Raw genomic sequence first — 16,238 nt, forward strand, 5'->3', positions numbered from 1 at the left:
AAGGCACTTGTTTCAAGTCATTTTGAACTTTTACGGATTACTGTGATTCAAACATACATATTTATGACGCTCAGTCGATTTGAAGTCTTGCAGTTCGTTATACAATCTATACTGTGGATGTAGTGTGTAGTGCGTGGATAAGGATTTCTATATTGCCGTGCTAACGGAGAACGCCGTATGAACATTTGGACTGCATTTTGCAATTTGGCACTATAAATTCTGGCTCTCCTGGAAAGACACTTATGTGCATAGGGAAACTAATGGCACATACGTTGTTTTTAAACCGGGCTAGAATTTATAGTTCCAAATTGCAAAATGTGGTTCATTTAAGAGTTGCCAAATTCACCAAGATAAAGCATGCGGTATTGAGAAGTCATTCATATTTTTCCTTGAAATTTTCTGATATTTTGGGTAAAAATGCGAACAAAATTGTCCGAGAAATTTGAAAAAAGTATTGACAATTTTCCGAGTAAATTCGAGTTTAATTGAATGAAATATGGCAGCGTCTAAATGCTCATACGGCGTTTTTCCTCAGCACGGTAGTATAGCTTAGTAACATGCATAAAAGAGTCCATGTTGCACAGAAGCAGATATGGACTTAGATCTACGATGCAGCTGGTAAAGGCTGGGAGAAGCCATGATTAGGGGCCGTTCATTTTGTATGTAACGCTTTAAGGGAAGATGGGCGTTCGAGGTTGCCGTATGTATCGCTAGAATAGGGGCGTATGAACAGCAAACGAGGAAGGGGTGGGGTGGGGTTGTCGCATGGGGGTTGAAGAAGAGAAAGACTGAAAGAAGAAGAAAAATTTCTTGGTGTAGGTATTGGTACGTGGTAAGTTGGTAACGATCGGCGACGCTATTTTATGCACTAGTCAACTTTTCTATCCTAGCGTTTAAGTCTCCAAAAATATGCATGCCAAATACGGCGGTAGTGCTGCAACATTATGATGACGCATGTTTCTTCATTCACATTTCACGAACCACGGTATTCACACGATATTGTTACTACAGAATTTCTTCTCTTTCTTTTTTCCCCTTTCTCTCCTTCCCCTATTCTTCTTTCTCTCGAACGGGAGATAAATAAAAACAGTTTCGTGAAAACAGCGTAAGGGTAACATTCACGTTACTGACCGTTTATTGGTAAACGATACATGTACTTGAACCCTTGGGACTCAGCTTCCATTGGACATTAAACCATAACATTAAAAAACTTGAATAAATTGAGAGATAAAATAATAGTCATCGTGTCTAAACCTAATTCGCCGACAGAGACCGTCTAACCAGTATATGAATGACGAAATGACGATACGACTATATGAACACGTGGAAGCTCGTCTTGCCTAACTTAAAAATTGAAGGCAAACCGATGAGACGTTGAAATAACCTCTTACTATTCGATATAAAGCTAATTCTTGAGTGTATCTCTGGTGCACGTGCCATTTCATGATGATACCACTATTCGACCACGTGGGAGCTCGGGTTGCCTCAAATTAAATTGAAGGCGAACTGACTTGGCCTCAATAAAATCCTTTCCTGTGTGTAGTTCTTCCTTCATTTGTGAAAATCTGAGTGATATATTTTGCTGAGAATAACTCCTGATGACGACTTACTTTATGCATAAAATAGCTGCCTTGTAAGGAACCTAGCTTAATACCAGCTTATGAAAAGTCCCCAGTGGCATGGACTGTTAAATTTGGACTTCCGTAAACTTATACGCTTTCTTAAAATGTACGAATTGGAGACCGTTTTTATTCCTCTTTCATTGAATATCGTATAGAGCACACACAAACATTTACTTTTTAGTTGTAGATTAGTTGCAAACAATTAGAATTTGTCATGAAATTACCTATGATGTTTTCGTGATGGATTAAAAGAAATTTTAGGTCCGGCATAGAGAACCCTCTGTTTTTTCTCTGTTATTCTGCTGTTCGTATTTTGCGACTATAATTAAAACTGTGTAATTTTTTTTACGTAAGAGCCTTCTCGTAGTTTTCTACCTTAATTCCTTGTCTCATTTTCTCATTTAGAGACTAACACCTGACAATTTATGCAGTGGCCGGTATGAAATTGCAGTTTATTTTTTTGTATAATTATAATGATTATAGAGTATTCCACGGCCCTCTAATGGCTGCCAACCGCTCATTAAAACATTAAGTGTAAGTAATATTTTACATTTTCGAGTCCGAGTAAGTTTTAATAGTAACAGCGTAAGAAGCTGCGTAAAAGACCGCCTATTATTAACGGTTCGTTTTAAATTCACACACTTCGTCCGCTCGCGAAAACCGGTTTGCAGGTCGAGCAATTTTTTAAAATTCTTTTTGTATCACCGTTTAGTCCTTGCCGTTTAAACCTCGTGATTTTATTGAGGCGAGAGAGGGATTTTATGACTTGAATTATGAGGTTTATGAAACAGAATAATTCAAGATTCAACTTACGGTTTAATAGCTGACCCGTCCAGTATTATTGTCAAAGATATGTGCACGATCTGAAACAGTAAGAAGGAGGAAAATCTAACATTATTTTGCTCAACGGTCCAAGTTTTCGGACATACTGATGCATATTCAACATTAGGCAACGTGCATGCACCTAGATTTGTGGTGTTGTAAAAACAATGACGCACAGGCCTTTGACAGGAAATAAGAATAGTCATTCAGAGTAATTTAATTTATTCACATACGTGTTTGCGCTCTTGGAAATAAATGTGATGCCTTCATATGTTGGGGTAAATATAATCTCTCAATTCTTTGAAAGTTGCTGTAATTCTCTATTGTTTTGAGATCATTCTGTATGAATATGCCAAAAAAAAAAAAAATGCAAGTAAGCAAGCAATCACAAGTTCTTCTAGAAATGGGTCTGATGCACATACCACAGAATCATATTTCCAAGATTACATCCCAAAATTTAGCAGAAGATAGTGAGACCCGTCCAACCGTCAAATTACTCTAATTAGGGTTGGATATCGACGGTGAAACTACCAAACCACGTATCTCGGTTTGCGACGTCGCAGACTTCCTGTCATACTTTATTCTTTAAATGAAAAACTACCTAACATCCAGTCTTGAAAATTCCTGTGATTTTTCCTCTTTGTGCGGAGAAAATTCCGTGAAAATTTCAAGGAATGATATTGATTTGGTCTACTTCAAAAAAATAAAATGTGAGCGTAGATTTTTAGACACCGCAAACGAGATACGTGGTTTGGTAGTTTCACCGTCGATATGGCGTTTGAAAGTGTAAAAAAGTGACACCATCCATGACGTTGGTAGCATGCTAAGGACCAACTCTGTCGGAGATGATCAACCAAGGGTCATACACATTTGCCTTTTGTTCCACATGCAGCGTTGACCAGATCAAATTGAGAGAAACTACTACATCCACACACAGGGGTAGCAGTTGACGTCACGCAAAAAATAACTTAACATTCAATTTTAGGGCGGATTGACTCTATTTTATCCGGTAGGAGGGCATCGCCGAACGCTCCTTCTAATGGCTAAAAAGATGAGGCCCTAAGAGATTCCTGTAGAAATGTCTGCAGGGCCCTTAAATTTTGCGGAAACGGCCCCTCTGACAAAAATTAAAGAGGAGCTGAGGTGCGAGTTCCCTAGCCCCCCTCCCCGGGGGGGCAATCTGCCCTTTCAACGAAAGAACCATCAAAAGGACTTGATTTTTTCAGGAGTATACAACTCACAATTTTTTTGTTCTCCGTAATTGGGAGATTTATCTTGTGAACCTCTAATTACACGATCAAAATCTCAACGTGGCATCCTCGCGAATGATCGACTGCGTCGTTGCGTCAATTGCGAGTCGTTCTCGGAACGAGACAAAGCAAATTTGCAAGCCTTTGATTTCGCCACATCTGCAAATCCGGTGGTAACGCAAGATTACGAGTGCTTCCCACCGATTCCGCAGCTTGTGTCCCGCACTCGCTTCCGTCCCCTGACATCTCCGATTCCGCGTGGTCTTACAATCAGTGTGACCATTAGGACCCCCCCCCCCCCTTTCTTTCGCCTCCCGGCCCGGCTCGAATGGCACCAGCATGAAGTGCGAACTTCCTTATTGCAGCGGAAATTGTTTCTGGACGAGGAGCTTGGATGTATCGTGATCATACCAGCGTGCTTTTGTTTCACTTGAGCGTAGGCGGGAGGGGGGGAGGAGGAGGAGGAGGAGGAGGAGAGAAGACGCTGTTTCCAGGATTATCGACGCGCTCCGCTCATCCGTTCGTCTGGCAAATCAAAATTACACCCCCTCCAACATTTTTATGCTTGAGAATGGTTCATAGAAAGTTCTCCGTCTCGAGTCGTAAATATGAGGCTGCCTTATTTTATGGCTTTTTTTCGTTACTGGCCTTAATTTCGTAGGATTGTATTATGCACGCTGTGTGTGCGGCTAGACAATGAGTTGAATAAGGTACTTAAAAAAAAAAAAACTAAAAAAAAAAAGAAAGTTATGTAGGGTGGAGGGAGGAAATGTAGTGATACTGACGTGGGCACACTGGACAGGGAAAATGATGATACTTAAGTGAGGACTACGAGAGTAAACTACTGTCCAAAACTCGACCAGAGAATCGATCAGCAGGCTGATTGATAGACAAAGCGATAGACAAAGAAGACATGGGGAGTACGGGATGATCCCATTGGTTGCAATGGGTGGTTCATATAGACTTTGGGGGAAAATGATGCACTAACTGTAGGGTCTCTTGTCAGTTGCCGTTGGTTAGTCTATTACGTACCTGCTTTGTCCATTGCAACCGCACCAATTTCAACCAATGGAATTGCTCCATACTCCCTATGTCTTCTTTGTCTATTTTGTCCTTTAATTTCAATAATCAGCCCGCAGTTTTGCATATTGACAAACTCGGAGGCTGTTTACGGAACGGTTTTTCGATTTACGCTTGGAATGATTGTTCCTTTAACATTTAAAAAAGGCATCATTGATCATTATTTCCAGTGATTCATTGACCACTGGAAACGATTCCAGCAGTTTTTTGGTTTTGTTTTGTCCTTATGAACGGCAATCAATTCTGTGATTGATCCTTCTTTTTCAATTTAAATTCCATTTTCGTATAATATTCTTTTTCTCTCCGAGGTAATAAAAAGGCAACGTCATTTTGTGACGATGTAATGACTCCACATCTCTGACCTGACCAGGACATAAAAAATGAGTCAGGTCTTTATTCGAATTCAAATCGATCGGCAGAAAGCACTTGGGGTAGGGCACAATGAGAACGGCTTGAGTCAGGTCATTTTTATGGATTTGCGCGAGTCAGAGGTGGAAACATTGTCGTAGCTGCTGCTCCGCTGTCTAATTGAGCGCCGTCCTGTCATTTTCTCCATTTTTATTTCTTTTTATTATTGTTTCAGGTCAGTTTCAGGCGTGCTTAGTTGTCAAATGTGTTTAAAAAACACCTTATACACGTGATATTGAATCCGAGAGGCAAACATTTTTTAACACATTATTATTTTTAACACTTTTAATACGCCTGCATAATACGAAAGAATTGGAATTCTATTATTATGCTCACTTTATGCCAACAAAGATCGTTTTATAGATTGAGACCGGAGGAATAGTAAGAACATCTTCGAAACACAGTAGGACCGATAAGTGTACGCAATGGGGGGGGGGGAGTGGAGGGCGGAGACTCCCTGAGGGGTTTTGTTTTTCAGCTCCGGCTCGATTTGCAAAATTAATTTTCATTTACTCGCTTCGAAATCTTCTTTAACAAAGAGTTACTTCATATCTGATCGGAATAACCCGAGTCAGAGGGCGAAATTACACACAGTTATTCTCGAAACTGCTGATGGGCATGAGGATGGTATGCAAGTGTGCAATTTTGTCATGGTAAGGAAAAACGTCGAATGAAAACTCGGATGTTGCCAAGTTTCTCCCGATTGCCGATGAATTTTTGAGAAAAGTTATAAACATTTTTCCTTAATATTTTTTTACATAATTTTTATATTAAATTGCAAATGAAGTTATCTGAAAAACTGAAGGACAATTATTCGCCTACTTCTCTCTATATTTTCAGTTCACCAAAAGAAAATTGGGACGATTTCCCTTGGCAGGCGCGGCCGATGGCGATTCTTGAAAGTTGGCAACACTCTTTTTCCTCCTTTTAAATGTATATAAAACAATCGATTCTTCACCTCACGTAAAATCGATATTTTTAATGTATTTAAATGGAGAAACAGTAGTGTTGCCAACTTGCAATATCGCCACTGGGCGCGGCCGAATTGATTATCAACGTACGTACGCTTGCAGAGTCGAGGCTTTTGTCATTTTTGTAATTTAGGAATTTTCAAAAAATTATCGGTCACGTGGATATATTCATAGAACTTAACGCGAGCGAGAAATTGCGTTTATTTAACCCATCAATTAAATCGATTATTTACCCATTTCAGAGGGGTAAGCAGAATACTTGGAGGTTTTCAATTTTTGAAAGTCCTGCAACTTTAAAGCATTTTTTTCAAAAAAAGAAAAAAAATCTGATGATCAGTGTCTATGTTCCTATATCTAATTTGGCGTGATAGGGGTAAGAAGATACTCTCACCGGAGTTACTTCGATGAGAATAAAATTATTAATGCTCGATTGGACGGATTTAACGAAAATCACCGTAACCACATGAGAAGTTGCCTCATTTTCTCTGACGTTTCATTTTTTTAAACCGAAAATTGATCAACACTGAAACTTTGGTCAATATATTCCTCAGGAGGGCAAATACACAGTTTCGAGGCGTTGAGTATCCGTTCTTTCTTAAAAAAATAAAACAGTAGGGAACATTTGGAAACACGGCATACAGGTAGGATAATTTCGGTTAAGTCTGTCTAATTATTATTAGATTCCCGATTGTATAAATTGCTAATTTTTCATCAGTGCCGTTTATTGAAAATAATACGAAGAGCATCCTAGTCCTCCCTGATTCTCATATTCTTCTAAATGCTGATGAACATTTTCGGTTAAAAAATGAAAAATGATGAAGAGAGAGAAAATCAGGTTTCATTTAAGGTTTATCAAAAATTCAGTTCCGCTCCATTACACCACGTAACGTTCCTTTCTCCTAAAGGCAAAAACATGTTACGAGATCAAAAATGATTTGTTATGTTGATAAGGTATCGCTTTTCAACCGTTGGAAGGGCAAGTTGTGTTATTTGATGAACAATATGTCAAAATTTCAAAAAATCTACATATCCAACAGTGAACCTTCCTTGCTCTATTAGCCGTAAACGATGTTCTTCTTTTGGTATTGTTAATCCTACGTGCGTTTCCCTCCAAGTCGTGACAGAATCTGAACTTCTCAAGAAGCTCATTTTTTTACTAGGCAGTGCGACTCCTAGCCAATGCACAGCCCAAGTTTCAGAGGGGCCGCTTCGCGAATCCCCCATGGGTTAAAAAAGATGGAGTCCTGGCTCTTCAACTCGACCCTCTGAAGAAGGGCTCTCATGTGACGTCATATTGTCGTCACCGATTTAACTGATAACGTTATCATACTAATTGAACTGCTATTGAGCGCGTTCATGCTTATGTACTGCTGGTTGATTTTTGCGAATCAACTTCTCCAATGCAGTAATATGTATAGCTTACCTACACGCATGAATGGCCCTTGCCAGATAAGATAATCAATGATTTTGAGTGAGTGCATTAAAGGGTGCGCTCGACTGCAGTGCAAGGAGGTGAAGCATAAATTCTAAAGGGTCTATTACAGTCATCGAGAGGCAAGGTTAGGAGAAAGTCGATGGAGTCAACGGCTCAACGGCAGTGGCGCGGCGCGCTTTACGATGTATCGATCGATCTACCATCAAACCTACGCAAGAAGATCGATTATCGATTTATCGATAATCGATCCTTCACTGTACCTTCAAATGGGATAATATCGATAGTCGATTGTCACGCCTCGACACTGCTCAGCGGCTCGGCCAATTAGATTGTTTGGACAATGTATTACACAGGGTGGAGAGCAGTTGCACCTGGACTATTGCGCCACTGATACACACGTTTGCCGAAGTTAGCAAACGAGCCACGGCTAAATTATTGGAAACGCGGCCGTTAGGTTGGCAACTCCCCCTCTCGCGTTGACAACGAATTATTCTGCCTTTGCGTGCCCACAAATTTGGACGATATGGTCCGTTCCAAACAATACGAAATGAGCAGTCGTAAAACTCACGATCAGTAAAGTCAAACTTCAACTTTGGAATCTGCTGGTTATTAATGCTTGAAAATAGATTAAGGGGCATAAACTTGTTTTCAGGCCTGGGAATGGCGTAATAAGTTGCACATTTTTCAACCGCTCTTGTTTTCATATATCTCTTCTATCCTCACTATTAATTAGAGTGCCCTCATCGACAAAGTATGGCTGTGTACAAATCCATCCCCTCCCACTTTCTGCGCAATTTTCGACGTTTCCTTAAAAACTCATATTCTCCTTGTAAAATGAACGATAATTTGCCGATAAATAAGTGAATCTAAAATATGCCTTGTTTGCCTCATGTTTAATGCAAGAAATATAGGTTGTCGTCAGTTAACGATCAGTCCTTGATTGGGCTCGGATGTGGCATAGGCGGATCCAAGGGGGGAGGGGGCGTGGGAGCATTTGCCCGAAAAAAAGGAGAAAGAAAAAGGGAAGAAAGGAAGAGGGAAGGAATGGAGGAAAGAGGAAAGAAGAATGTTTGCATTTGGTAATTATTTATAATGAAATTGACTCAAACTGCATAGTACAATCTTTAAAATTGCGACAATTTTCTGGAAGAAGCCCCCAACTCCCCCCCCCCTCCCCTCATTTCGAAGTGTCTAGATCCGTCTATGGGATGCGGTCGCTAAAGGGGAGCTGTTAGGGTCAAATCGGGGGTTAATGTAAACAGCTCATACTTTTGTCAAGGGTGACTCTTTCCGAAGGATATCATCGATTCAGTATGAGACGGTCAGCAACGATTGCAAAATACCTGAGTTTCGTATTCGCAAAGCGTGTCGCACCTTTCCCCTACTCCCAGGCGAGAGTTACAGGCGTTGCTGGCGATAAGCGAAAACACCCGTGTACACGATAACTGACATTTCGAGCGCAGGAGTATGCACTTACTTCGACATCCTCGGTTTCGCCGAGTTCGATTGACACCCTGAAATTTCAAACTTCGTCAAGACTTCAACAGCTTGACGCTTGTAAAAATCGGGCAACAAAGACCGGATTGGGCTGACGCCAAACAATTCTCACGCAGTGGCGAGGCGTGCTTTGCGATACATCGATTGTTATGCCATTTAAACCTATGGAAAAGGATCGATAAACAGGGTGTTCGCAGCGAACGCCTAAATAATCGATTCTTTACCGTAGATTTAAATGGCATAACAATCGATAAATCGCAATTCACGCCACTTTACTGTTCTCACGAGTTACCTCACTACAAAAACAAGTTCGCACTAATATTCTCGGGTTGCGCTGCCAATCATTAGTCAGAATGTCAAACGGCTGGTTTTCGAGACTGCGTGGCTGCTTTTTTTTAGGTTAAGCTCACAATCAGCTCTAAAAAATTATCCAGATCACATGAAGTGTGGGCGTTAATATTCAATTAGCTATAGCTCTAACTAATTGTAAGTGACGAATAAAGGTCAAATCTTTGTGGTTATGCGTATGAATCTAGCGGCAAGAATGGTGGAAAACGTATGACCGACGAGTTATTGCTGGTAATTATTTATAAACATGAATGTCTCCATCATGTTTGGTTGTTATTTGATGAATTTCCATTATTTGTTTCTTAGATTTGTACAAAATAGTACAGGATTAGCAATGAGATACTGTATGGGGAAATAAAACGGTACTCAGGTTATCTAACAATCAATATGTAGCCTGGACCGAGTTTGGAATGGAAGAAACAAGACGCATACCTACAGATCGAACGGAGAAAAACAGTCTTGAGGTTTTATTCATCCATCAAACTTGATATTCGGAATAAAGTCAGAAAGTCTAATGCTTTTTCTCAATTAGAATTGGTATTCTCGTCTTTGAATTTTGAAAAAAAGGGGCGGCTGGTTAAGGTGAAAATTAAATTACCCCTCTGAAGTTACATTTTTGCGATATGCAACTCAGTTGCTTTCTTTGGAATTCAGTTCATCTGATCTGTTCCGGCGAGAGCATGACCGGATTTACCTACTTGCCGGCCGCCTGTATTTTGCCGCCCTCTTCTCATTCATTTTGAAACATCAATAAAAACCATCAAGTGAACTGCCGCGCCGTGCCGCGCTGACCACACTGTGTTTGGCGCAATGCGTGAAGTATTCATGTAGTCTTGTAGGCACTGTGCGTTTCACGCCGCGCTGACCGCTGTTGACCGCACTGTGTTTGACGCAATGCGTGAAGTATTCATGCAGTCTCGTAGGCGCTATTATATGTTACATGCCGACCACCGCGTCGAGGGCTTCTCCTTTTCATCTCAAGTCCTCGTCATCATTTCTCTTAGCGCCGCGCTGCTCCAGGCCGAATTACGTGTTAGTTTTCTCTCTTAACTCAACTAATTAAAGGTGCGTAGTCTTTTGTATCACCGAAATACGACAAAATTAGGAATGAATAAACTTTCAGGAAATGAGAGATTTTGCCACCTTTTCTTGTTTGTAATTTTTTCTGAATCCGATTTTTTTGTACCTGCATTTAAAAAAATTGCAAAATTTGCCGCCCCCTAATTTTGCCGCCATGGGCCGCGGCCCATGTGGCCACCCCCTTAATCAGGCCCTAGGCGAGAGTACTATTCGGGGGCAGGCGTTCTCTATTTTGTAGTAATATCTTTTCTCAAATTATCCAAAACATCGATCATAGATAATAAAACCTAAATAAAAATCACCAGGAAAATTTGGCAAGTAGAACCTTGTTCGTCATTCAGATAACTTTCCTCGTAAAGTTATTTTGGTTTTGGGTACTTACTTACAGCAAATCGTCTTCCTTCTATCAATGAAGCAAAAAACTCTCCAACCTTTGACCACCAACAAAATTTCACCTTTGACGGCATCGAAAAACATAGATGCCCATGGTAGGAATAGTGAATTTTTACTTTCTAATCTGCTCGTTGAGATCAAGTGAATTTTTCTATCCTCTTGAATTTGCTTGGTATTTTGCACAAATTTGACCGGAGTCAGCCTTACCACATCAAGAGTTGCTTATTATAATGTTTAATTTTCTCGACAAAAACTGATTGAAATTCTGAATTGAAATTTTGTGGGTATCAACATCATGATCTGAGAGAAATTTTGAGAAAGTTTTGGGGTGTTACGATGTTACATCATGTCATTACGTTCTGTTTTAATATAAAAAAAAACTAGAGAGTTAGGCAACACAAACACGTGAAATGCAGTTCGGCTGTTTCTGGCTGAATCCTTTCAACCGTCGCTAAATCATGATGACATGAGAGGCGAATATTCAAATTAACGTTCGAGATGAATCATTCTTTGCATTGGCAAATAATTTCATTTCAATAGTTTCCATTATACTTTCTTAATAAAATACAAGGTGATCCAACAGTCCCGCACCGAGGTATCTCCCCTGTAACTTTTGAACAAATCGAAAAAGAGGTTTGAATTTTTATGATAGTTCTCAAGTCGAAGTAAACGACTTTTGGGAATTGGGAACCCTCAAATTTTGAAGGGACCACTCTGAGAAGCGGCAAGAACCTGAGGGGTTACTAGGTTGGTACGGGACTTTTGGATCACCTTGTAGATGTTTCAGGGTTGAAAACTTATCGGAGGAAAACTTCGCGAGTATTGAAACAATTCGTCAAACGCTGTCCGATCATTTTAGGTCTTCGTTGGATTTTCTCCTCACTGATTTGATTTCCAAATCAGTTCGACTCCTAAAACATGGAAATCCTTGTTCGAGTTCTTCGTATTTTATTTTTATCCGGCTTATTGCTTTAAGGCGGGACTGAGCAACAATCGGCGACCAGGAATTGATGAATGCAATTTCGCCGGGTACACGGAGCCCGTATTAAGTGGGAGGTGGGAGGTTGAGTCTGCGGTTGGCAAAGGAAAAGGTCCTTGGTCCCCCCCCCCGGGCTCCGGGAGTGAGGTCTTGAACCTGATTAATTCCACCTCGAGGACGCGAAGGAGATGTCAGCGGTCTCGCTGCACCACAACAATCGTCGGCGAATGTTCCTCTGATGTATATTTAGTGCCACTCGCAGTTTTTCAAATGTCACCTGTGCACAGTAAATTCTTCGCACATCAGTCCAGCCCTCTTGCATGCACCAACGTCGCCGAGTTGTTGGATATTACGGCCGTGCTAAGGAAGAACGCCGTATGGGCCTTCAGAGGTTGCCAAGTTTCCTCCGATAAAAACCGAATTTACTGGGAAAATTGTGAATATTATTTTCCAAAATTTTCAGACAGTTTTGTGCGCAATTTAATTTAAAATATCTGAAAATTTCAAGGAAAAATATGCATGAATGTTGTCAAAAATACATGGTTTATCAAGGGAAATTTGGCAACTCTCGAATGTTCAAACAGCGTTTTTCCTTAGCATGGCAGATTAATGCCTTGCATTATTTTATGTGAATTATTATATTTTATGCTTTATATCAGTTGCCCCTGTCATAAACGGCGAGAGGAACCGAGTGGAGACAATAAACCTGTGACTTGCACATTCAGCGATCACTTCATCGATGAGGTTACTTGAAGGACAAAAGTTTGGTTACAAGGACTGAAATTTAGCTTATATTGAACACTGAAGTTTCCAGTTTGTACCTAACTGAAATTTTTAGTCATAAAAGCTGAATCTCAGTTCAAATAACCGGAGCCTCTCGTAGAGAAAGTGACTTTCAATATAACTAATAAAAATTTCGGTTTCTCGTAATGAAATTCGGTTCCCATTGCTAGGAAATTTAGCTTCCTGGAATGCAAATATTCGCTGTACATGTTTACTGAAGTTTTTCCCTCCGGATACGTTCCATAATTTCGGCCTACATTCACGAGGGGTGCAATCAACCGTAAATGCACAAAAATGGAAACTTACAGTGCTTAAACATTTACATGTATAATGCGACTGGTTACATGACACTGGTGGCGGTTTTATCTTAGTGCGTCTAAAAAAACACAATACGTTGAGATTCACTGTTTTACTGTTGATTGCACTAGGTATATTGTGCCAGAATAGATGATGAAAGACTTTTTCTTGCACGCAACAGTAGTTTTTCTGTTGATTAGCCTTCGGTGTTTGTATATATGCAAACATGCATGAAAGTTTTCGTTCAATGTTGTGAGTGAGTAGGTGGTTGTGTACGTCTAATACGACTGGTATGAAGAGCATTATTTAAAAATAGAAGGAAAGAAAACATGCCTCCTACATTCTAAAATGGTCTGTTCAGATATCACGCATAAGGGGAGGAGGATTATAATCGTAAGCTTCAAGAAAACGTGAAAACTATACATTTTTTGAAAAAGAGGGGAGGTGATTATTTAAATCATGTTTGAGTCTAGCTCACTCAGTTTCACTAATATACCCCTCTGTGAAGACGAGAAAAAGCATGTACTTTTGGAGTACGTGGTTTAAAAGTGGTTTTACGATTGTTCTATCGAGTGCACCCCATCCAATATCGGTGAATATAATAAATTGAGTAAAATACTATCGATAGATCAGTGTATTATTCTTTAAATCTGAAAACGTGAAACGATGAACTTGATTTTTATTACCTACACTGATTCAAGGACCCTTTCTCACAATTATTTGAGTGTTAATAACATTCCGAATCATATAGCGATCACCTAAGAAATATTTTTAAAAAATTGAGTAAAAATAATTGAATCCACCCAATCATTGAAGGAACCACCATTTGCAGTGAGGATATTAAAATTAGACTCTTATTTGCAGATCTAGAAAGGTTACCTTTCTATAAGTATTATTTATTTTCCAAGTATATACCCATCCGACAAAATGAGAGCTTTCTTGGTTATTTAATGTTCATCGTTAGCTTTTCCTATTACAACTGACTTGGTTTGTAAGTAAAGATGGCTACAATGATCAAAAGCTCAAATTGATTCTGTTTTCAGTCACAGATATGAAAATGTTTCTGGGGCACACAAGTCTAGACGATACGGCATAGGGACGAAGAGAGGACAAGAAGCATGGACGAAAAGGTGACGTGGGAAGAGCACACATACTGATTGTGAGTCGAGCACCTCCAAATTTAGAGGCAGATGTTTTAATTGGTGCCCGACTAACTAGGAAAAAACCAAGGCGATGCTACGGTGAATAATGAGTTTTTTTACTCATTGTGATTACCTCTGAACTGTCCTGGTTGAATTTGGATTTAAGCTGTTAAATCTCGTAATTAGAATTACGTCAGAAGTTCCACTCTCTACGTTGTTGTGCCTTGTTGCCACCCCGGTACATAAATAAATTCTGACTCTAGATAAACCTGGAATTCTTCAATTGAGAGCATTAATGTTGTTTCGAAGACATGATCTCCATTCTTCAGGGGAGAGGATTTACAGTAGAGGGGGTAGAATTTACTGCACACTCTCATATCATATACTAGAGCAATAATATCTTTATTGTTTTAGAATTTGCGTTGGAATAGCAGCCGCGTAAGTTGACGGGATGCTAATCCAATTTGCGAATGACACGTGAAGAGACAATGACGTCTAAATAATTACAGGTTATGAGTGAACTAATAGGCTGATGGTTCAAATAATAACATAAATTCTACCTCTGAACTACCTTATATTTTTTGGATAAAGGTATTGTAATTTCAGAAGTTAGTAGGCAAATGAAACCAATTCAGCGCATAATACAGATTCTAAAGTATGAAATTGACTAAGTATCATTATTGTTGTTTTTTGACTTTTGTTTTAATTTTTTCAAAGTCAGTAACTCATTCCCTTCTTTTTATGTCCTCCACAAAACATTTTGAACATTGCCACGGGAGGGTGTCCATTTTGCACATTTTACCGTTGAAAAGCGAATCATTCAGAAGCATAACAAAAAATCACTTGGCTTAAGGCAAAAGTTTAGTCGCAGAAAGAGGGAATTGGATGCCCTCCTGAAAACTTCCCTTTCCCCTTAACTACGCATCTGCGAGTAGGAATTAAACTGCTAATTTATTGAAAATAACTTGTTTAGTTGGAGATGCCGGTGAGAAAACTAAAAATAAAATAATGATTAAAATAATCTTTTAAATGCTCATTCCTCTCTTAATATAATGATACGAGAAAGGAGATCAAATCCATGGTGTCCTCTGCTGACGTCAAGACTGATTAATTCAATTAATTCATGTATGGCAAAATTATTCTCGAATACTTGTTTTTCTATACTGAATAAAAGTTGCTATACAAAAAAGTACATCAACCAATTCTTCCTAGGATCCTAATGGGTCTCTAGACTAGGTATGAATTATAGTACAAAGCTACGTGTTTTCTCCTCAAAATTCCACAAGGGCAACGAATCACACAACGCGAAGTCTGTAAATAAACTCCGAAACAAGATGTAAGTGTTTTCTATTAACATTGGTTATATGGAAAAACTACAAATGACGTCATTTGTGAAATCGAAACTCCATTTGATCTGTGTCTAAAATACTTTATTAATACCTCGTTCAGTTTTTGAAGAGAAAACATGTGACGTTTTTCCTTCTACTTCAGGCGATGTCTAGCGGCCCATTTAGTCTGAAATACATTGACCTGGCAACACCGAACCGCCATACCGCTAGGGCGTTAAATTATCTAGAAATCTGCTGTTCCTAATGCTGTCTCGCGACGCGGCGCGGCGGCCGCAGTCATAGCCTTTTCATGAAAACTTGATGTTCCCACACAAAGTTACACTTCGTTTCTTAATGTCACAGCTTTGTCTTATTTGCCTCCGTCTAATTTTATGCTTTAAAACTGAGATAGCTCGTGGTTTCAACCTTGTCGCAACGTTCCCTTCGGCACGCTTGTAATCTTCATTGCTCATCTGAGGCGAATGGTGAAATATCGCGGTTTGTCGATCTTTGCTTGCGATCTTGAGGAAACGTTCATCAAGTCTCCGAAGAGATTCGAGATTGCTCCTATGCGTCATTGGTGGGACATGCCGTCAAAAAAGAAGGAAGTGAAAAGAAAGATAAAATACGACAAACGGGACAGCACAGCCTGCTCAGTGATTTGACCTACTTATTCAAACATATCTCAACCGATACATGAGCAGGGTGGGGCCAAAACAGGTTGGGATTCAAACGAAATGGTTGAGATGGACGAAAAAGTTATTTTAGGAGGTGAAAAATTATGCGGAAAAAAGCAATGAGAA

The 16,238-nt window shown here is 39.7% G+C and overlaps 1 protein-coding gene across 1 annotated transcript in view; it reads right to left on the minus strand.

Moving 5' to 3' along the window:
• LOC109037398 (imaginal disc development protein B4) overlaps positions 1 to 16,238 on the minus strand; it is a 56,539-nt gene that overhangs the window by 29,263 nt on the left and 11,038 nt on the right. The window contains exon 2 of the mRNA XM_019052034.2: positions 2,436 to 2,485. The gene's annotated coding sequence lies outside the window, so the exon portion shown is untranslated. The remainder of the gene's footprint in view (positions 1 to 2,435; positions 2,486 to 16,238) is intronic.

This window comes from Bemisia tabaci, chromosome 5, assembly GCF_918797505.1.
Source record: "Bemisia tabaci chromosome 5, PGI_BMITA_v3".
Classification (NCBI taxonomy): domain Eukaryota; kingdom Metazoa; phylum Arthropoda; class Insecta; order Hemiptera; family Aleyrodidae; genus Bemisia; species Bemisia tabaci.